Here is a 23,322-nt window from a genome sequence, read left to right as displayed (position 1 = left end):
ACACTCTGCCTCAGGGGTATTGGAGAGGTCGAATAGACTGCCAGGTGTGAGAGGAGGCCCCAGGGGAAGGGCATTTAGAGCTCTATGGGGTCTTGCAGACGGACAAGGATGGCCTCCCTTCCCTGTTCTGTTTGATTTAAACTGAGTCATCTCTCTTGGCTGCCCCCAACCCCCAGTGTTCCAGGCTGGACCAGGCCTTAATTATTACCCATGTTGTGACCCTAACAAAGACCCTTGTCAGAGAGATTCTCTTGACCAGGGATGCACCTTTAAGCTGACTCCAACCTAGGTTTAATTTCCCAAAGCCTCTGCCACCCTCCCCCACCCCACCCCCAGAGCCCTCCATGCCAGCTCTAATTTTAGCACTCCCGGCCATTTGACTGAACTCCACAACTGCTCGCCAAGTGGCCACCTGGTCCTGGAGGTGAGTGAGAAACCCCAGCGTTTGGGGTGAAGATTTTGGTAAGATGGACAAGCAACTCGTTTGTCAGAGACTTGAAGGAGGAGGGGGCTCATGGGTGAATCAGAATTGAAATCTAAACTTAGAAATCTACCCAGGGAGACACGGGGATAGCAAGGACACTGGGAACAGAGGGACCAGCCAAAGCAAAGGAGAAAGAAAGGTTGGAGAAAGGAGGTCCACTTTGGCCAGCAGAGAGCTTGGGGGTGGGGAGGACCAGCAGGAAAGTCCCTTGACTTGTGAGATGTGGCTTCATTCAGCGGGCAGGGGACACAGTGTCCATGTTTGAGCAGAGGAGTGAAAGAGCCGCAGCTGAACTTCTGGAAGTCCGTAGAGCCGTGTCTAGTGCAGATCTGACAGAAGTAGAAAGAGACAGTCGTCTCTCCTCCTGGGTGTGCCCTGGCTCCTTGTACCTCTCTGGTAGCATTTGCTCCTGTTGTCCTCACCCACTGGGGTCTGAGTGCCTTCAGCATGCGTACAGTGCCTAGCATGACACTGTCCCGTGGAAATCGAATGCAAAGCACAAATGAGAGCCACGGTACAATTTTCAAATTTCTAGCAGCCACATTAAATTATAGTGAAAAGAGATGGGTGAAACCCATTTTAATACCCTATTTAGCTCAATATATTCAAAATACCATTTTAATATGTAATCAATATTATAAATTATTAATGAAAGATGTAGCATTCCTTTTTTCCAACGATATCCTCAAGCTCTGGGGTGTATTTTATGCTTAGAACACATTTCAATTTGAACTAGCCAAAAATTTAAATAATACCCACAGGTGGCTAGCTGTTACCATGTGGACAGGACACAGGTCTAAAATACAGGGCCTGGCACGTAGTAGGCACTCAGCGAATACACTGAATGAATAAATGAGTGAATGGATGAAAAGTACTGTCTCTAAAAATACTCTGGGCAGTGTGAGAACATTCTCCATTATGACGTCCCGCAGAGAGGCTGAAGAGACCTTCATTCACTCATTCAGCGCCTCAAGGACTCTGAGAATCTTTCTCTTTCCAGCTCTATTTAAAGTTCTTGATCTTTCAGCAAAGCACTGTGGAGATGAACAAAGTGAGGCCAACTTGACAAATCCAAAATACTCGAGATTGCTCTGGAATGAGTCTGATGGCCAGACCCCAATTCTTTTCTCCTAGTTCCCTGGGGAAGAGTCTGTTTTATCGCACACATACACGCACAGCCGTACACACCACCACCACCACTAACCCCATCTTTTTAAGTCCTAACCCCTGTGAAGTTCAGAGTTCTCCAGAAGGCCTGGCTGCTGCTACCAGATGGCTCTCTGCCATCCGAAGCCTGGAGAGGTGGAGGAACTTGACCCACCGTTTTGTTCTCTAACTGCCCGCACAGGGCTTAGAACAGCGCTGGGCACTCAGAGGCTCGACAAATATTTGTTGAGTGAACCCAGGCTCTCTGTCCTCCTCGTCCCTGCTGTGCCCACTCTTTCTGGAGCTTACCTTACTTTAAATTGCTCATGAGTCCTCTGTCAAGGGTATGTGCTTAGGCCTGAGAGATGATGCCAGGCAGTGGGGACTTGTTGAGAGATGGGGACAGGCTGAAACTGGTTTTCTCCCCTCCCCCTAATCCCTGCCTTTTTCCATTTGAAAAGTGTTTCACAAACTCCACCCTCAGGAGGTTTACCTTAACCAAGTACCACCTATACTATTATTTACATAGTATTTGCTTAATGTGAAGTCAGATCTCTCTTTTTTTTTCTTGGCAACTAAAAGCTATTTTTAAAATAAACGGTATATCACTACCATAAATGGAAAACCAAGATTGATGGCCATATATAGATGGCAACCGTAAAAATAAACACAGTGACAACAAAACAATGCCATTCCATTCAGCTGGATACTGTTGCCCACTGAAAGCCTCTGAACCTGGCATATTCCTCTGGTTTAACAAAAGATGAGCCAGTCTAAAGAGAAATATTAAAGGCATGTCAGACCCAAGGTGAGATTTATCTCCATTAAATCATCAGACAGAGAAGTGTATTTTTTAAAACATTGTATTGAAATGTGCTGTTCATGCAAAACAGTGCACATACCATAAACCTGATAAATGTTCACAAATTCCCTATAACAAGTACCCAAGTGAAGAAAGAGAACATGGGGGTGCTTGGGTGGCTCAGTCGTTAAGCGTCTGCCTTAGGCTCAGGTCATGATCCCAGGATCTTGGGATAGAGCCCCACATCGCATTGGGGCTCCCTGCTCAGCGGGAAGCCTGCTTCTCCTCTCCCACTCCCCCTACTTGTGTTCCTTCTCTCACTGTCTCTCTATCTCTCTCTGTGCCAAATAAATAAGTGAAAGCTTAGGAAAAAAAGAAAGAAAAAAGAAAAGAAAAAGGAAGGAAGGAAGGAAGGCAGGCAGGCACAAATAGCACCCAGAAGCCCCTTCACGCCTCCTTACCCCCAGCACCCCATTACCCTGACCCCAGCACCCCATTACCCCCAGCACCCCATTACCCTGACTTCTACGAACATGGATGAGTTTTTCCTCTTTTTGCATCTCACATCAACAAACACATACACCAGGCAGTGTTTTTGTCTCTGGCAAATGCTCCACATCACGCTGGTGAAATGCATCCGTATTCTCGTATGTGGTCAGTTACTGGTTCCTTCTCCTTGCGGGGCAGTGTTCCTTGCTATGACTGTCCTGCAGTTTCTTTACCCGTGGTACTGCGGATGGGCATTTGGATAGTTCCCCATGCTTGACTCTTCTGAACACAGTCGCCGCGAACCTTCCAGAACAAGCTGCTTCTTGAGCACGGGCACACATTTTTGTTGCAGCTCTACTAGGTCCAGCATTTCTGGGTGATGGGGTATCCATGTGTTCAGCTTTAGTAGACAGAGGACAGGCAGAAAGCTTTGCAAAGTCAGTGTGTGCGTCTCTACCGCCATCAACAGTCTTTTGCTCCGTATTCCAGCCAACACTTGACATAGCCCATCTTTTCTCACATACCCATTCTGGGCGATATACAGGTGCACGGCATCGTGGTTTTATTTCGCAGTTCCTGGATGACTGAGGAAGCCTAGTACCTTTTAAATGATAGAATGGGATGAATTTTAAAAGAAAATCGTATCACACAATGTTACATAATGTCCTACCCTACCCGTGTATCATGATTAAGTACCATGAGTAACACCTGAAAAGTGCAGACGTTTCTATGATGGAAGTCTTGTTTTAGTTTTGTTTGTTTCAGGAGGAAGAAAAGCACCAAAAAAAAAAAAAAAAAAAGAAAGAAAGAAAGAAAGAAAAGAAAAAAAAAAAAGAAAGAAAAAGAAAGAAAGAGAAAGGAAGAAAGAGGTAAGTGTATTGCTTGAGCAGAGAAAGTGTCCTCTCCTCTCCGTCCACACCCCTGGGAATTGCCACAGATGGTGTACCTCTTCTTTGACGAATCCTGAAGTCAAATGAGCAAGCAAGAGGACGTCTGGCTCTTCTGAGCTGATGCCTTGGTTGGAAACTCCATAATGAAAATCTGGGAAGCATTGCTGTGGAAAAGATAAAAAATGAAAAATGTGCTCGGAGATAAGGAAGAGGCCAGGGTGGCTTGCTCTGTGGTAATTTCTTGAACCGGCCTCACGCGCCCGGATGGCAACTGGATCCCATCACCATCATCATCTTTGTCCTCGGAGCATCTTAACCACCTGTCTCTCCCCAGATGCTGGCTTAAGTTCCTGGATGGCCCTGCCCTCTAGAAGGTATGGCCTTGGGCTGGGTGACTTTGAAGTAATCAAACAGCTAGAACACTAAAGAAAATCAGAATGGGAATGGGAGCCCCAGAGGCTGGCAGAGGAGTTAAGAGAAAGGGCTTGGTGCCAGACGGGACGCAGGTCCAGCCTCTTCCCTCACTGGCTGTGCCATGAGGGGCAAGTTGCTCCACCTCTCTGAGCCTTGGTTTTCCCATCTCTAATAAGGGGAGGATAATAATAGCGCCTGTTTCAGAGGTGAGCTGCAAAGAGTAAATGAAACCTCCACCCAGCATGCAGCCCTCAGTGGCACATAGTCACGCTGTTATTATTACCTCCTGCTCATGACGAGGGGCCCATGTCCCTTGGCACTGTATGGAGATGGAGCATGAGACTGACAGTTCCTCAGTGTGAGCCCAGGAAAGCCCTTGCTCTAATATAGCTGGGAAGATGGGGGCTCCTGGAAGGCCCAGTTAGTAAGCTGGAACTCTTGGTCTTGGCTCAGGTCATGATCTCAGGGTCATGAGATTGAGTCCCCCGCTGGGATCCATGCTCAGCACAGAGTCTACTTAAGATTCTCTTAAGCTTAAGTCTCTCCCTCTTCCTTTGCCCCCAGCCCACGCGTGCACATGCTCTCAATCTCTGTCTCTCTCTCACTCTAAAATAAATAAATAAATCTTAGAAAAAATAAATAATAGAGCTGGGAAGATGTTTGCAGGAGGAGGAAATCACCCCAAGCTTGGGGAGGCAGGGGTGGGAGTAGATCCCCAGCCCGCAGTGAGGCAGGAAGGGGATAACTGGAGGCACACAGCTTCCAGGAAATGCAAGGAAGAGTAACAAGAAAGATATGGAAGTACACCTCAGAGCGCAGTGGTGCCTCAGAAGCCTGGAAGAAGGCATGGAACTGGCCAGAGAATTCAGAACCTTCTCCCTACTGTAAGCAGGAGACCCAGCTGATCAGCATGGCCACAGGCACAGGCAACGAAGAAGACAGAAAGGAACAAACCTCAGAGGAAGAAAGGAACAAAACTCAGAGCACTCGCACAGGTGTTCTTATATTAAATTTCCTTAAGTGTCAGATGAGGCCCAGAGAGGTTAAATGACCAGTCTGCGGTCCCTGCACACAGTCCCTGCCTCACAATGGTTCGGCTTACAGTTTTTCCAGTGGGCAATGGTGCCAAAGCAATATACCTTCAGCAGAAACTGTTATTAAGTTTTCAACTTGGATCTGTTCCTGGGCTAGGGATGAGTGGATGGTCCTCTCTCCTGATGCTGGGCAGTGGCACAGAGCTGAGGCTCAGAGTCAGCCCTCGATCACGAGGGTAAACAACCAATACACTACAACCATTCCAAATCCATATGACCATTCTGGTCTCCACTTTCAGTACAGTAATCAATAAGTTACAGGAGGTATTCCAACATTTTACTACAAAATCGGCTTTGTGTGAGCTGCTTTTGCACAACTGAGCACATTTCGGATACACTAGACGAAGCCGAGATGTTCAGTAGGCTGGGTGTCTTACATGAAAATTTTTCAACTTACAGAGTTTTTAGCTTACCATGGGTTTATCAGGACATAACCCCACTGTGTAAGTCAAGGAAGATCTATAGTGTGTAATAGAGCCAGATGTCAAACCCTTACATTTCCACTACCCTGGGAACCAACCCTCTAACTCCAGATTTGCTAACATCAAGGTGCATGGCACAGTTGTCCCCTAGGCCCTCATGGCCCACACTGCCATCGTCCCGTTACCTTTCCCTGTGTAACAAACCATCCCCAGACTTAAGTTTTCAAACTACCACCTGTATCATCTCTTGAGGTACTATGGATTAATTGGGTTCCGCTGGGTAATTTGTACACAGGCCCTTTCCTGTGGCTCTGAGAGACAGTGTCTGGGACTTGGGTCATCTGGAAGCCTGACTGGGCTGGACACACCTGAGAGCGCAGCTCACTCACCTGGCCAGCACCAGACACTGGCTCTTGGCCAGCAGCTGAACTGGGTGGTCGACCACGGCGTGACTTCCCCCACACCCCCTGGCCGGTCTTCTCCATGTGGTTTGGGCTCCTCAGGGTGAAGAAGCTGGGTTTCAAGAGGAAGTGTCCCAAGAAAACAAGTAGAAGTTGCAAGGTTTCTTGGCATCCAGAAGCCTCACCACATCATATCATCCTCATTCTGCTGGTCGGATAGGCCCCAGGCCGGCTCATCTTCAGGGGGTTGGAGAACGGACAGACGGGACAGAAGAGGCTGTTCGGGCCACCTCTGGGGAGCATGGCGGGCATGGCCCCCACCCCTCTTTACCAACGAGAACATCTGCATGTTAGGTAAGCTGTCACTCCAGCACCCTCCACTTCTCAAGCTGCCGCTCATTCCCTGGAGAACGAGGGGCCCTGCGGCTCTCCAGAGGCTTGCCCATAGGAATGAAGCAAATCAACCCTTTTACCTCCAGCGTGACAGCCGTTCCTTCCCAGCTGCTGGAACTCACAGTCTCACATGGAGCACTGCAGAGCTCCAGGCTTCGAGTAGGGAGTCCACCATTAAACAATCAGATGCCCCCCCACCTTCTTTTGTAAGGCGATTGAGGTCAAAATGTTGTGGGCATTCTGGATGGGTTCAAAACCTTGCAACCCAGTGCATCCAAAGAGAGGGGGGTTGAGCAAAGCATCCCTCAGCCTAAATTCCCTAGATTAGGCTGAATTCTCTAGATCAGGGGTCAGCAAAAGTAAAAGACCCTTCAGTGAATCTTTTCGGCATTGTAGGCTTCATGAGGTCTCTGTCACAACTAGTCAAGTCTACCATTACAGGCCCACAGCGGCCAAGGGTGATATTCAAACACATTCACAGCATGGCTATGTTCCAGTAACATTTTATTTACGAGAGCAAATGAAGGCCAGAATTGGCCCGAGGTCTGCAGAATGCCAACCCCTGCATTGGGGCCTCCTTAATTAGAGAGAGCAGGCTTTCGAAGACTGTCAGGCCATAGGAGGTCATTCAGACCCTGGAGTCTTACTCCCACCAGCCATGATAGCTCCCATCACATCACCTCAATGTGATCCACCAGCCATGATAGCTCCCATCACATCACCTCAAGCCAGCTCCAGAGCCATCACATTCTTGATTCTCTCCAAGGGTCCCAGCTCCCCCAGCTTCCCTCTCCATCCCCATTCCAGCCCAGAAGCCCACAGGGAGGTGCCCGGGTCCCCAGTCTCGCTAGCTGAGAGTCTGGATTGGACATTCGGCCAGGCCCCAGCAGACCCTCCTGGTCATCAGGACAAGACCTGGAGAGGACACAGCATTCCCCAACGCTTCTTAGAGAAGTAAGGCAAGACAAGGAGGCAGAGGGAGGCAAGGCAGGGGTCCTGGCTCAGATTGGGGGAGAACTGGCAACTGGCTTCCCTGAAAAGGTCTCAGGCAGGGTGAGCATCGATGGAAAATGTGAGCGGGGCTGCTGCCTCCATTAGATGGGCCTGCCCCCCTCCCCCCACCGCAGCTCTTCTTTCGAGGAACAAGACTGCATCTGTTTGGCGATACTCTATCTGGAATGGTTAAATAAACCTTTCAGGCCCTGGCAAACAACAGCCCATCTTATTCCAATGGGGGAGCTTCTGAAGCACAGCAGACTGCTTAATCCTAAATCTGTCTGCAGGCGCCCCCTCCCCTCTCGGTAAATCCAGACTGCCCCCACTCCCGGGACCTCAGCTGGGAGCAAGGCGGCTCACCCTGGCCACCTCCTTCGGCCCCTCCGCTCTTAGTTCTGCGTCTTCACATTGACTCCCAGTGTTGTCGCAATTGATTTTCCTCCGTCCACCCCCTTTCTTCTCAGGGGTCTCTCTCTCCGGCTTGCCCGGTGGATCGCAGCCACACAAAACCGTCTGAGCAAATTTGTTCAGGCCCCCACAATTATCTCATCTCCCCATTACCCCCACCCTCACCCCCTTGAGGCCGCTGAGAAGCAAGCAAAGCTAAATAAATAAAGGCTGGGAGGGGACCCAGCCAGCTTTCCTGAGCCCTGGCGGTATAAATCACAGGCGCACAGGCTCAGCATGCCTTCTACCCCACCAAGGGCACCAGCCTCCCCCATAGTCAGAACATCAAAAAAAGCGGAACCCCTCCTACAGATGAAACCCAAGTCCTCTGCAAAGGCGTGTTGTGATGCAAGCTGCAGAGAGCGTGCGTGTGTCCAGCTGAGCACACAGACCTCCCCCTCCCGGGTCCTCTCTCGCTCCCTGCTCCCCTCCTTCAACATCACACACACTTCGGGGCCCCAGCTCCCCTTTCCAGGAAATCTCTTGCCTCAACAGAGAGTCAGGGAAGGCAAGAAGTTGCTGCAGGCATGTTTGGTCTCTTACAAAATTGCTGCTGGGGGGTGGTGAGAAATGGGTTTGAACAGCACCCCTCTGACCCCTCACCTCTTTCCTGCCTGGGAGAAGGCTGTAGAGACCACACACTGCAATTTACAGACAGCCCTTGGTTCTCCTTTGCCCTGTAATTAAACTGCAGCCTCTCTCCTCCAATCAGGAGCCAGCTCCACCGGGACTGAGGGGGAAGAGAGGGAGATGGGAGTATGGGAGGGAAGGATGAAATCATCCAATTTGGAAACTAAGCCATTGGGGGGGGGGTAGTGAGTGGAGGTGGCAAAGAATCGGTCCCTAGGGGAACAGGAAGACCTTTCCCTCCCAGTTCCAAGGTTCCTTAAGGCCAGTGTGAGGATGAGAGAAGCTCCCTGAGGGAGGAAGTCCTTCTTGAACAGGTGTGCTAGCTTCACTCCTTGTAGACCATCTTCCTGAAGGTGTGGCAAACCTCAGCTGTCCCTGTGCATTGCTGCTAACACAGCCTCACAGGACCGGAGCCCTATTTAGGCTATCCTAAGATCTGCGTTTGTATTACTTTGTGCCTTCCATCGCTCTCCTCCATTTCCGAAGACCCAGAAAGTTCAGTGAGGGCAGCGACTGGTCTCTGATTCCTGCGCACCCCTCTCCCCACCTCCCACTCTCCTCCTGCCTGGCTTCGCCCATAGCAGATAGAGATTACCCCATTCTTCCTACATGAGTGGGCAGCCTCAGGGATGTCTCCATAAGTGGAAGAACTGCAGCCTGAAGAAACAGAGCTCCTCCTCACTCAAGGTCATTGGATGAATGTGGTTTCACTCCCCCAATCTCTGGTCACTCCACCAGGCACTCCTACCTCTTGCTCCAGGCCATGTGCTGGTAATAAAACCCCACAGATGGCATGGCACCGTGTACAGAGATGACGCCAAGCAGCACTACCCACATATCAGCCATTCGGGAAACTACTTCTAATTTTACCATATCTTTGAACCATCTTGATTATTATTTACTTAATATTATCTTTAAGTCAACTCATTTTATTTACATAAATTACTGCAAGCAGTAATGTGCCAAAAAACACAGGTTTAACATACTATTTTCCCTCTATACATGAAAACAAAATATATACCTTGCCAAATGAAGGAAATTTCTTGGAATACCTCCTAAAATCAGCTTGTGTACTATATATTGGTACAAAATGTAAAAAGTGTTTTAATCTTTTGGCCAGGTTTGGTATTTTAGGCAAGTCTCTGAGGATTGGTCCCCTCATCTATAAAGTGAGAATAAAAATGTCTGCTCTGCCTTCGTGAGATAATAAATATCCTATAAAGGGTAGTGGACAGGATCAAGAGCTTTAATAGAAGACATGGCCAGGAGAATGGCATAAAACTTAAGAGGCATGGGAATTTTTAAAAAAGTATAAATTGCTAAAAGAGGAAGGAATAGACAGTGTTGTACATACTCAAAAGAGCAGGAGCCCTGCACCAAATACTGCAAAGAGATCTAACAGAAATAGTAGAGGAAATGTACAGGCTATTAAAGGAAACAATATACACCCACATGAAAAACACAAATAAAAGGACCTATAGGGCATTATAACCCTGATTATAATTCTATTGAGCTATGAATGCAAAACAAGAGAACAGCGAGCCTCTGGATATATCAGAGGGAGCTCTGCAGCCTAAAGAATGGGCTGGGAAGGCTTCCTGGAGGTGGTGTTAGAAACAGAGTTCTGGCTCCTTGGTTGTGAGAGTGTTTCTGGAATTCTTTTTTCTTCTCCCCTCATCTCAACTCCACATTCCCCTGGGTTTCAGCTGTGGACAGCAGGTGCCTGTTGGAAACCGCTTTTCTGGTGCTGCTGGTGGTTGGCAAGGACATCAGGGCCCTCAGAGGCAGCAACACAGAGTCTCTGTGGTGTCTCCCAGTGCCCAGCCCCTGCGGCTGCTCTGAGTCCGCTCCATAGGCCCCCACTCCTCTCTTCGTACCTGCAGCCTCTGGTGGGCACCTAACCTCCCTCACTGTTAAGTGTTTCTCTTTCCCCTCTCCAACTTGTCACAGCACAACTATTTCTATCTCCTATATTGTCCTTGCTCTGTCACACCATAGCTTAGCTTGGGGCAGGTCTTTTTCTCTCCTTCTGCATTCCCGGCCTCTTTTTCTTCATCATTCTTATCCTCATGAAGGATATCATTTTTCATGCCCATGCCTGCCCCAGCTAGAGGCCTCCTGAGACCCAGCCCTCTGCTTCTAGAGGAAAGAATCCTCAGGACTCTGCTACCTTGTAATGATAATCAGTGGCCAGGACTCTGGGATACCATCGTCTGGGGTTTGGGAAGAAGGGATGGTTTAGAGTCACAGTGAATCCCCTACTCCTGTTACACACACACACACACACACCCTGCATTTGGGCACCTTGCCAACACTTTCCAAATTGTGCCTCTTGTCCCTGAGCCAGAATGGAGAATCAATAATTATTTCCATCCACATCTTTACAAAATAGTAAACAACCCGGAGGCTCAGCCAAGTCAATGACCTCAGTTCCTGCTCTTTGTCCAGAATCCTGGTCTCTGGACCTTCGGCATGTAAAGGAGCATTTGAGTTGTAACACCACGGGCTTCGTGGCTTGAAACAACCAGAATGAGCACAACCCACTTCGGAGGCTGTTATTTGAGGTCCCCCGGCCAGCTCCACCGGGTAATCCAAAGGGTAATTCTTTGCAAGTCACCAAGCTGCTTGGAATCTCAGTTTTCTCATCCGCAGAATGGGATAAGAACTCCTAGCTCACGGGGCTTCTGGGAGGATTGAGTAGAATCACTCGTGAAGGCCCCTGGCAGGAGGTCTAGTCCCAAGAGCAGGCTCCACACAGTGTCTGCCAAACCCCAGCTGGTCTTGACCGAGGGACTCCTGACTCTTACAGCAATCCTCTGCCCTTGGAAAAAACTCGGATCCAGAATATAGAGTGCCTGGCATTCTTCAGGACCACTGCTGGGACTGAGCCGTATCTCTCATTCCCCGGCCTCCGGGATTCTGAAGGGACCCCCCCCCCGAAGCTAGAGGGAGACCTTCACCTTGCACTGTGCCACCTGTCCCCATCTGTCTGCCCCACTAGGTCCTGGCTGTCCGAACAGGCACTTCTCCCTGGGGGAAAATATTATTGGTTTTTTGGCCACTTGTTTGATCCTCCAGAGTCAATATTTGTGGAGATAAGCACAGTGTCATGGAGTCAGTGGCGTTGTTTACGATTCAGCCCCCATCCCATTGGGTTCCATTCCCCTCGGGGCCACCATGCGAGGTGAGAGGGTGCATTTCAACAGCAGTGGGTCCTGTCACTTCCCTGGACTGCCTGAGCAAGGCCATGGAAGATGGACTCGAGTTAGTCTACTCCTGTTCCTGAAGGCGTGCTCTTGGCCTGCTCGGACAGGAGTGCTGGGGAGGAGTGTAACGGGGCCTTCCCGAACTCCTGCCCCTCCAGGCCTTTCCTCTAGTGCATGTTCCAGGCCAACCCTGGCCTTCTCCACCAGCCCGTCAGGTCCTGGAGGGGTTTCTCTATCAGAAGAAGATTTCCTGGGCGCCTGGGTGGCTCAGTTGGTTAAGCGACTGCCTTCGGCTCAGGTCATGATCCTGGAGTCCTGGGATCGAGTCCCGCATCGGGCTCCCTGCTTGGCAGGGAGTCTGCTTCTCCCTCTGACCCTCCCCCTTCTCATACTTTCTCTCTCTCTCAAATAAATAAATAAAATCTTTAAAAAAAAAAAAGAAGAAGAAGAAGATTTCCTATTTCCACTTCACATACAAATGCCTAGAGGAATTTTCCACCAGGTGCGAAGGGCTTATCAAAGGATTTGACTTAAAATATAAGGTCCCTTATATTTTGTATATAAAAACAAACGACCCTTTGTAAGTGGCCTGGAGGGGAGAGCACCCGCAAGGGCTGGGTGTGCCAGCGCAGCTACACACACGATGCAAGGGGAGGTCACAGCAAAAGCCTGATTAGGAGAGACACCTGCTCATAGGAAGTCAGTGAGGACAGAGAAGACAAATGTGGTTTCAAATAAAGTCCGAACCACAAGTCACAGGGACGAGCTGTCAGAGTTGTAGTGGGGCTACATCTCACACAGGCAGCTCTAATTCTAAGGGAGTAGAAGCAGGCATTGAATTGTTTCACTTGGTTCATGGTTTTCTGGAGAGACACCAGCGAGGCTAGCTAGCTAACACCACCACCAACAACCAGAGAGGAGGGGAACAAGGAAGAAGAAGGAGGGCAGAAGGGGAGGAGAGCCTTTGCATGGCTGGTGGGTCGGCTATGTACCCGTCTCCAGCAAAGTGACTTCCAAAACTGATCTCATTTAATTATCTTATTTCATTCTCATGACCATCATACGGGGCAGCTGTATATCCCCACTTTTCAGATAAGGAAAGTGAGGCTCTGAGAGATTAAAGTGATGGATTGGTCTCAAGGTCATACAGCCTGCTGATCTTGGTCGAGGCACTTCCGGCAGATCCTTGTTTGATAAACTCATCATTCTGTACTGTAGACATCCAGGCCCTTGGTATCCTGTCTTGGCCATTTTCTGGATGATTGCTCTTTCTTTCCTTTGAGACAATGGGGCACACTGTCCCCAGCCCCGCCCCCTTACGACTACACCCCCACCCCGCCCAGTACGGGGACCTCTCTGCCGCCGCACTTCCCATAGAGCTTCACGTGGCGCAGGATGCGTACCTACTGAATGTCCACCCCCCACCCTGGACCTCCAGCCCCTGCACTCCCGGACTGACAGTGGCAGTCACTGCCATGATCCCCAGCCTGGTCCAGGGCATGACTCTTTCACACCCCGGCACCCCACGCTTCTGCTCTTCTCATCCAATCTGTACAAACCTCCCTCTCCTGAAAAGTCAAAGGAATAAGCCACAGGCAGTGTGTCCAAGCCAGCTAGACCTCCAATCAGGACCTGTGGTCTCATAACACAGGTGCACATGATAGCGATGAAAGAACAAAAGGTACACTGAGGGCAAAACACAGAGCTGACACCTGCAAACCACACCTGCCCCCTTACGATGGAATGTGTACCTAGAACCTCCTCAGGCACCACTGACAGCCTAAGGGGAGAGGGGGGACTACAAATGGTCAATGAATAAAGATCACACTCGTGTAGGACACAAAACTCCACTTAGTGTATCACTGTCTTCATGATTTCCAAGAAAAACACAATCTTAACAATAGCCAGACCTCTAGAACCTACAGACTCAATTTCCTGGAGCCCTGACATCACCTTTGCCTCCAGAGGATGGAAACCCCTATGTCATGAGTCACTCATCACAATCCCAATGCAGCTCTTGCTGCCCACGGGTCCTGTCCCTGTGCTGTAATAAACACCTTCTCACACCGTTAAATGTCTCCAGAATTCTTCTTGACCATTGCGCTCACAATCCCGCATCATATTTCGGTGGCCCCAGGATGGGGAGTCTGCATCTTCCTTCATCTGGACTTGGAGTTTTGGGGCAAGCTTGATAAGTTACTCTGTCTTCTCTTTTTACTTTCATTTCAGGGGCTTTTCAAGGAGCAGAGTCTTATGGGTCTCATTGGTCTTACATTTTCATGTGGATTGCTCAGATGCAATCCTCCAGCCCGTGGTTACTCTACGGGAGGAACAAAGCCTGCCTTTTGACTGGGAGTGAGCACCCTGGCTGGAATGGTAATAAGACCCAGAAACTTGATGCCCTCTCTTTATTTCTGTTCTTATACAGAGTTGCCTTTCTTGGACTCAGAGCAGCACTGAAGTGACTGGGATGGCCACCCATCTTAAGACTCCCATGTGAGGTTTCCTCCGCATGGCTTACTGTGATTACCTCCACACCTCTGGTCATGCTGCTTCTGGCTGCAAGACCTCTGCTCCCACCCAGCTGAAAGCAGTACTTGGTTGAATTAAAACCCAACCAGGGACCATTTCCTAGGGGAATCTACATGTCTTGAAATGTCACTTCGATCATGATGGATTTCTCTCTTTACTATTCTTCGTTAATATGCCCCACTGACTACTTAAATTACAATATGAGGTCATTACCCCTTATAAAAGTTTTCTGGTATTTTCCATGGGTTAAGAATGGCAGGTTCTCCACAGCATTTCTGTCCTTTCACCAACACCCATTTGTAGTCTAGAATGCAGTGGGGACACAGGGGGATACCAGCATCCCTCCTACAAGACAAGGCAGTGTCCACAGCAACTTCTTAGAGAGACACCTCTGGTCACTTTGACACCAGGAACCTCTGGCATACCCGGTGTGGGATGCCACCAGAAAGCCAAGGGGGATTTTTGGTAATAGACCTTCTCTACTTTTCTAGGAACATGGGATCTTCAGTCCCCAAGGATTCTCCCTTGGGATGCCTTTTATCTCATGGGAATCAAGTTGGATCACAAGATTTAAGAAAGAGATCACTGATCTTTTTCTATAACATTGCACGGACTCAGTACTCCTTAAGATATTAGGGAAACTGGCCCATCGATGAGACGTTAAACTGTGACACAATCTATCGGCTGGATCTCTTCTGCAGGAAACAGGCCAGATGGGGACCGAGGTGCTCTGAGTCCAGGCCTTCATGGCCCTGAATAAGGGCCTTTTGTAGAATGTGTCTAGCCACCAGCCAGGTTGACAAGCCACTCTGGATGGATTGTTTGGTGATTGTCCAAATAGGCCCAGTCCTCCCAACAGACCTGGGCCCCTGGAGGACTCACCAGCCAATCCAAACAAAGAGGACACTGGCTCTGTTATTATCCTTCCTTATTATAAACCCCAGTCCCCACCCAGTGTCTTAGAGGGTAAGCTACTGGAGTCTTTAATAATAGATATATGGCCTTAAGGCAAGAAAAGAACGAGAGCTAACATGCAGGCTACAACAGAGGCTCAAGTATGGGCTGCCGCTTCTGTGAATCCCCCACAGCACCACACTAACCAGGGAACGAAGGAAAAACCCACATCAGACAAAGGATTAAGGTAGGACCTCCGTTGTGCGTTTGGCCAAATCGACCAATGGAGCAAAGAATGTCTGAACAAAGACTCTCCACCAGGGCCATGTCCTATCTGGAAGAAAGAAGGACACTGGAAGAGAGACTGTCCTCATCTCCAAAGGGAGAGGAAGACAAGAACTCACTCCCCGTCCCGCCGCCCAGCAGGAACAGGAGAATCCACCATGACGGGGACCCTGAGGCTAGGTCCGGCTCCCTAGGATACCAAGATGACCGAGCCCTGGGTTGTCCTGATGTGGAAGGTAAGTCTGTCAATTTTCTTACTGATGCAGGAGCCACTTACTCTTCTTTTTCAGCACTGGAGGCCTAACTTGTCTTTCTAGCCATAAAACTCTTGGTATAGAAGGGAGCCTAAAACATGCCTCCAGGCAATGCCTTTAACCTGTGAATACAAAAGTCACTGGGTTACTCATACTTTTCTGGTCCTCTGCCTTGTCCCATCCATTACTTGGATAAGACGTAATTTGGACTAGACATAATGTGTAAACTGGGAAGCTGATTTGCTCTTACTAAAGAAGAAAATGTCTTGTTCTCTTTAACACCTGAAGAACTAGCACCTTACCCTGATAACCCTTCGAATATCTGGAAGAAACTAAACTCACAGATGTGGGATGGCGATGTCCCAGGACGGCTCACAAAGCCCAGCCAGTGAAAGTGAACTTGAAGGGCCCAGCCACTATGCCTCAGAAAAACCAATATCCCTTAAAATCTGTGCCAAAAGCTAGTTACAACCATTTATTGATAAGTTTCTCAAACCTGGTGTTTTAAAACCTTGTTGATCAAGAACAAATAATCCGATCGAGAAATGGGCAGAAGACATGAACAGACATTTCTGCAAAGAAGACATCCAAATGGTCATCAGACACATGAAAAACTGCTCAACATCACTGGGCATCAGGGAAATATAAATCAAAACCACAATGAGATACCACCTCACACCAGTCAGAATGGCTGAAATTAACAAGTCAGGAAACGACAGCTGTTGGCGAGGATGCAGAGAAAGGGGAACCTCCTACACTGTTGGTGGGAATGCAAGCTGGTGCAGCCACTCTGGAAAACAGTAGGGAGGTTCCTCAAAAAGTTAAAAATATGACCCAGTAATTGCACTACTGGGTATTTACCCTAAAGATACAAATGTAGTGATCCAAAGGGGCATGTGCACCAGAATGTTTATAGCAGCAATGTTCACAATAGCCAAACTATGGAAAGAACCTAGATGTCCATCAACAGATGAATGGATAAAAAAAAAGTGAGATACACACACACACACACACACACACACACACACACACACACACACACACCGGAACATTATGTAGCCATCAAAAACTAAAATCTTGCCATTTGCAAAATGAGGATGGAACTAGGGGGTATTATGCTAAGCGAAATAAGTCAATCAAAAAGAGACAATTATCATATGATTTCACTGATATGCAAAACTTAAGAAACAAGGCAGAAGATCATAGGGGAAGACAGGAAAAATAAAACAAGACAAAACCAGAAAGGGAGACAAACCATAAGAGACTCTTAATCACAGGAAACAAACTGAGGGCTGCTGGAGGGGAGGCGGGCTGGGAGATGGAGCGGCTGGGGGACGGACACTGGGGAGAGTACAGGGTACGTGTTGTGGTGAGCACTGGGTGTTGTGTAAGACAGATGAATCACAGACCTGTACCCCTGAAACAAATAATACATGTTTATTTAAAAAAATAAAAATAAATTTTAAAAATCTTGTCAATCTCTTTATAACACTCCAATTTTACCAGTAAACAAGCCAAATGGAGAATATCAGGTGGAACAAGATTGAAGAGCTATGAATGAGGCAAGGGTGTCCCTTCACCCCATCGCGCCAAATCCGTGTACTCCTCTCACCCAGGTCCCTGGCGATGCCAACTGGCTTTCAGTACTTGATTTAAATCATGCCTCCTTTTGCATCCCTCCAAGCAAAGAAACCCACCCACTGTTTGCTTTCGAATGGGCCTCACCTTCAAGCCCACGGGCTGCTCACTGAACTTGGACAGCCTTCCCCAGGGGTTTAGAGACAGTCCTTATCTGTTCAGGCTGCACTTGGTAAACACCTTTGTGATATCTTCTGGCCTCGAGGGACTGTAATTCAGTACGTGGGTGACATTTTAATCTGTGGTCCCACAAAAGAAAAGTCTGATAGTAATTCTATAACTTTACTTAATTTCTTGGCAGACAGAGGGTATCATGTTTCCCCTAAAAAGGTGTAAATATCGGGCACCTGGGTGGCTCAGTGGGTTAAGCCTCTGCCTTTGGCTCAGGTCATGATCTCAGGGTCCTGGGATCAAGCCCCACATCAGGCTTTCTGCTCAGCAGGGAGCCTGCTTCCCCCCTCTCTCTGCCTGCCTCTCTGTCTGCTTGTGATATCTCTCTCTCTCTCTCCGTCAAATGAATAAATAAAATCTTTTTTAAAAAAACGTGTTCTTTAAAAAAAAAAAAAGTATAAATATCTAAACAGAAATTGCAATATTTGGAATACGAGCTAACATCAGGTCACCGTACCCCATCTCCTGACGGGAAAAGGGCTATATTAGATCTTGGGCCCCCAGCTACAAAACTCCATTCTTTCCTAGGTATGGCAGGTGTTTCCCCCTGTGGATTCCTGGATTTGCGCTCTCAGCCAAACCATTCTATGGTTCAGCTAAAGGTCCCAATGAAGAACCTTTACTCTGAACTAAAGCCCAGCAGACAGCCTTTCAGACATTAAAGGCTAAACTTTTGTCAGCCTCGGCCTTGGCTTTACCAAATTCAGAAAAACCTTTCACTTTATATGTAGCAGCTTTGGGAGTCCTTGCCTGGAAATTAGGAAATGAAACAACACCAGTGGGCCATTTTTCAAAGTCACTTGATAGCACAGCTCAGGAGTGGCTAGCCCTTTGAGCCGTGGCTGCCACAATCCTCCTGATCAAAAAAAAAAAAGAAAAAAGAAAAAAAAAAAAGCTTCAAAACTTACTACGGGACTATCTTTGACAATGATGGCTCCACATCAGGTCCGAAGTGTTCTAGAGACCAAAGGCCACCAATGGATCATGAGGCCAACTTATTCAACACCAGTCTATGCTTTTTGACACAACTGAAATGATGCTTAAAGCCTGTGAGACTTTAAACCCAGCTACCTTCATACCTGGACCTGACCCTCATACATCCATGTTAGACATGACTGCTTAGAAATTACCGATCTTGGGGCTCCTGGGTGACTCAGTGGGTTAAAGCCTCTGCCTTCGGCTCAGGTCATGATCTCAGGGTCCTGGGATCAAGCCCCACAGCGGGCTCTCTGCTCAGCGGGGAGCCTGTTTCCCTCTCTCTCTGCCTGCCTCTCTGCCTACTTGTGATCTCTGTCTGTCAAATAAACCAAAAAAAAAAAAAAAGAAAAAAGAAAAAAGAAAGAAAGAAAGAAAGAAAAGAAAAGAAAAGAAAAAAAAGAAAAGAAAAGAAAAGAAATTACCAATCTTGTTTATTCTAGCGGAGCAGACTTAAAAGATACCCCTATTGAAAATGCAGACGAGGGATGCCTGGGTAGTTCAGTCAGTTAAGCGTCTGACTCTTGCTTTCGGCTCAGGTTGTAGTCTGGGGGTCATGGGATCAAGCCCCGGATCAGGCTCCATGCTCTGCCCAAGTTGAATTGGGATTCCTTCTCCCTCTGCTCCTCCCCCATTCACACATGCTCTCTCTTATTAATTAACTAATTAATTAATTTCTTTTTTTAAAGAAAGAAAATGCAGATGACAGTTGGTTTACTGATAGCAGTAGCTTCGTGGATATGGGAGAAAGAAAAGCAAGATATGCTCTAGTTAGTTTAAGATCATCGAGGCAAAAGCCCTTCCAATAAATACTTCCAATAAATACTTCTGCTCACAAGGCTGAATTAATAGCACTTACCTGTGCTCTTCGGTTGACAAAAGGCCTAAAAATTAATATTTATACTGACTCCAAATACACTTTCCTGCAGACACATACCCATGGGGCAATTTGGAAAGAAAGGAGATTACAATCAAGCCATAAGCCCCCAGTTAAATATGGGCCTGAAATTGTTGCTCTCCTCGAGGCTGAAGCCCGACCTCTGAAGGTAGCTGGCACTCCCCTCAGAGGACATCAAGGGACATGAACTCGGAATGTAAGGGAAACAATTTGGCAGACCATGCCACCAAGCAGGCAGCACCAAAAATAAACAAATATTGGGTCTTATACCAGTCTTGACTCCAGTAAAGTCCATTCCCCCCAGTCTACTCACACCACGAAATTCACACAGCCCAGGAAAGAGGAAATTCAAAAAATGCACAGGACTGTCTTCTAATGATGAAGGGGAAATCTTTATGCCCCAAAATAACCAATGGAAGTTAATACAGGGTTTACACCAGGCTACTCATTTGAGCAAAAAAGCTTTAAAACATTTAATCAAATATATATCTGGTGGAAGGAATTTAACAGCTACAATAAGACTGTTCTGCCGATCCTGTATTGCTTGTGCACAAGAAATCTGGAAGGCACAGTCCCCCAACCCCTCCCCAACCCACAATCCCACTTCTGAAACCAGTCCAAAGGCAGGGAACATATCCAGGAGAGGACCTGTGGCTCGATTTCACACAAATGCCTCCTTGCAAAGGCTAGAAGTCCCTACTAGTATCTGTGGATACCTTCACTAGCTGGAGCGAAGTCCTTCCACATAGAAATGAAAGAGCCACGGAAATAACCAAAGTCTTGTGAGAAGTTATTCCTAGGTTTGGCCTTCCAGGATCCCTTCAAAGTGACAAGGGTCCTTCTTTCACAGCACTCAACAAATAGCACATGCTTTGAGAATTAAATATTTTCTACATTCAGTCTGGCACCCACAATCCTCTGGAAAGGTAAAGAAAGTCACTCACAGTTTAAAATGACACCTTATTACACTTAGTCCTAGAGGCCCAGGAAAACTGGGTCACTCTCTTACCAATAGGACTTCTCAGGATGAGGATCACTCCAGCACAACCTCTAGGACTCAGCCTTTTGGAGTTATTATATGGAAAACCATTTCTTTTCTTTTCTTTTTTAAAGATTTTATTTATTTATTTGACAGAGAGAAATCACAAGTAAGCAGAGAGGCAGGCAGAGAGAGAGGAGGAAGCAGGCTCCCTGCTGAGCAGAAAGCCCGATGTGGGGCTCGAACCCAGGACCTGGGATCATGACCCGAGCCGAAGGCAGCGGCTTAACCCACTGAGCCACCCAGGCGCCCCTGGAAAACCATTTCTTACAGAGGACCTGTTATTGGATGAAGATTATAATACTTGATGAAGTGATTCACTCAAGGCTCGTTTAATTCGTAAGTCACTTAATGAATAGACTGATCCCATGCTCCCAAAAGCCAACCCAAGGATAACTGAAAGTTGACCCCACAGGAGCCCCGGAGACATGGTTTCTTTAAAAGACTGGAAATCCAGCACAACGGGAGACTTAAATCCAAAATGGAAAGGTCCATATCACGTCATATTATGTACTCCCACCGAAGTAAAATCAGAGGGACCCTCTTCCTGGACTCATATATCCAGAACAAAAACTGTACCTCCTTCACAGGAAACCCATGAGCAAATGAACATGCCTTCTTCCTCTTGTGAACACGTTGAAAATCTCAAAGTCCCCGTTGAATGATGGTGAAGATGGTCCTTACCTCGTGGAGACACTTCTTTGCTGTCCACATTAGACTCAGCTGCCTCCACCTTCCGTCACTCTCAATGATGCTCCCCAACTGACCAACGTTGACCCACAGGTGAGGACATCTCTATACCTCTAGTCAGCAGGAAGAAGCTACAGAAGATGAAAGCTTCTGCTGTCAATAACCTTTAAGATTTAAGGGTCAGGATTGTTCACGGTTGGGGGGATGATGAGAGAGCAAAAGGCATGCTGAGGGCAAGATACAGAGCTGACACCTGCAAACCACAACCTGCCTTAAGGTGGACTGTGTACCTGGAACCTCCTCAGGCACCAGTGACAGCCTAAGGGGGGTGGGGGCACTACAAATGGTCAACGAATAAAAAGCCACTCATGTAGGACACAAAACTCCACTTGACCGTGTCACTGTCTTCATGATTTCCAAGAAAAACACAATCTTAACAATAGCCAGACCTCTAGAACCTACAGACTCAATTTCCTGAAGCCCTGACATCACCTTCTCCTCCAGAGGATGGAAACCCCTATGTAATAAGTCACTCGTCACAATCACAATGCAGCTCTTGCTGCCCCCGGGTCCTGTCCCTGTGTTAATGAACACCTTCTCACACCGTTAAATGTCTCCAGAATTCTTTCTTGACTGTTGGGCTCAATGATCTTGCATTGTTTAGGGACAAGACAGAATGTTTGCCCTCAGACAGTCCAGATCAGACGGTCACTGCACCTGTAATGAGAAACAGAAGCCACCGCAATGTGAAGTCCAGAGAAGAGATGGGTGAGGTGAGCCACTAGCCAAGCGCGTCTCTAGAAAAGCTGCTGAGCAGAAACCCTCCAGCCTCACAAAGCTGGGAGCGGTGTACCTGAGGGCTCTGTCCCAGCTACATCCTCTCCTTGTCTTTGGAAAAGCGCAGGGCTGGCTGCAGAAGTTACATGCTCATTGAAGACATAAGAGGCATTCCTTCTCTTATTTGCTCGCTCAACATGCACGGATTAGACACCCCCAAAACATGCTCTGGGCATATGAAAATGAACGGGACTCATGCAGTTCTTGTCCTTTAAAGTCCTGCCACACTAACAAAGCAGGAAGGCTACGTGGGATGAGGGGTGGAAAGAATGCTAAAGATCTCCAGGGCAACGTGGCAGGGCACCTGCCTCAGCATGGGAAGGGCTGCTTGGAGGTGGTAAGACTCGGGAACTGAGTCTAGAGACAGATAAGAGTCCATTAGGTTGGGGTGCCTGGGTGGTTCAGTGGGTTAAAGCCTCTGCTTTCGGCTCAGGTCATGATCTCAGGGTCCTGGGATCGAGCCCCGCATCGGGCTCTCTGCTCGGCAGGGAGCCTGCTTCCTCCTCTCTCTGCCTGCCTCTCCGCCTGCTTGTGATCTCTGTCAAATAAATAAATAAAATCTTAAAAAAAAAAAAAAAAAGAGTCCATTAGCTTGGGAAAAGCTTTCCAGACTATTGGTACCATATGTGGAAAGGCATGGAGGTAGACACAGCTTGGGGCACTGTGGGAATAGCTAGTGTTTGATGTAGCTGGGAAGTCAAGTGCGAGATCCCCATCTCCCAGACCATCCCCGGTTACTGACCGCCTGCTCCCATCTGAGCCCCAAACCCCAGGTGTTATGTGTCATCCTGTGATCTAAGGTAAGGATGGAAACGTTCCCATATCCAGGAAGAGAACTCTAAGATCAGTAATTACTGTAAGAGCAAACAAAGAGTGGGAATAGAGATAGGTCCTCAGAGATCTCTAGAAAGGGGGTTGGTGACCGATGACCGTGGTGGTTTAACTCAGCTCAAACCAAGAAGTATCCAAGAACGAGGAACAGCTGCCACACGTGCCGGGCTACCCATGGGCCAGGCACTCCCAGGCACAGAATTTTCCCAACAGTCCCACAAGATAGGTGCCATTTTTGTGCTACCTTCGCAGAGGAGAAGCTGAGATTCATACGGAGAGGTTTAGTCCCATGCCTTAGAGCTTGTGGTCCTTTCCAACCCAGACTTCTGTTCCAGATTTTGTGCTCCGTAATAGGGCTTCCACAAGTTGCCTCTGGCAAAGCTGTCCCCGCTTCATCAGAGACGGACACTTCTGTAAAATACCAGTAATAAAATGAATTACTGGGAAAACGGTCACATGTTTGG

The sequence above is a fragment of the Lutra lutra genome, chromosome 3, assembly GCF_902655055.1.
Source record: "Lutra lutra chromosome 3, mLutLut1.2, whole genome shotgun sequence".
Classification (NCBI taxonomy): Eukaryota; Metazoa; Chordata; class Mammalia; order Carnivora; family Mustelidae; genus Lutra; species Lutra lutra.
Note: the sequence above shows the minus strand (reverse complement) of the source record.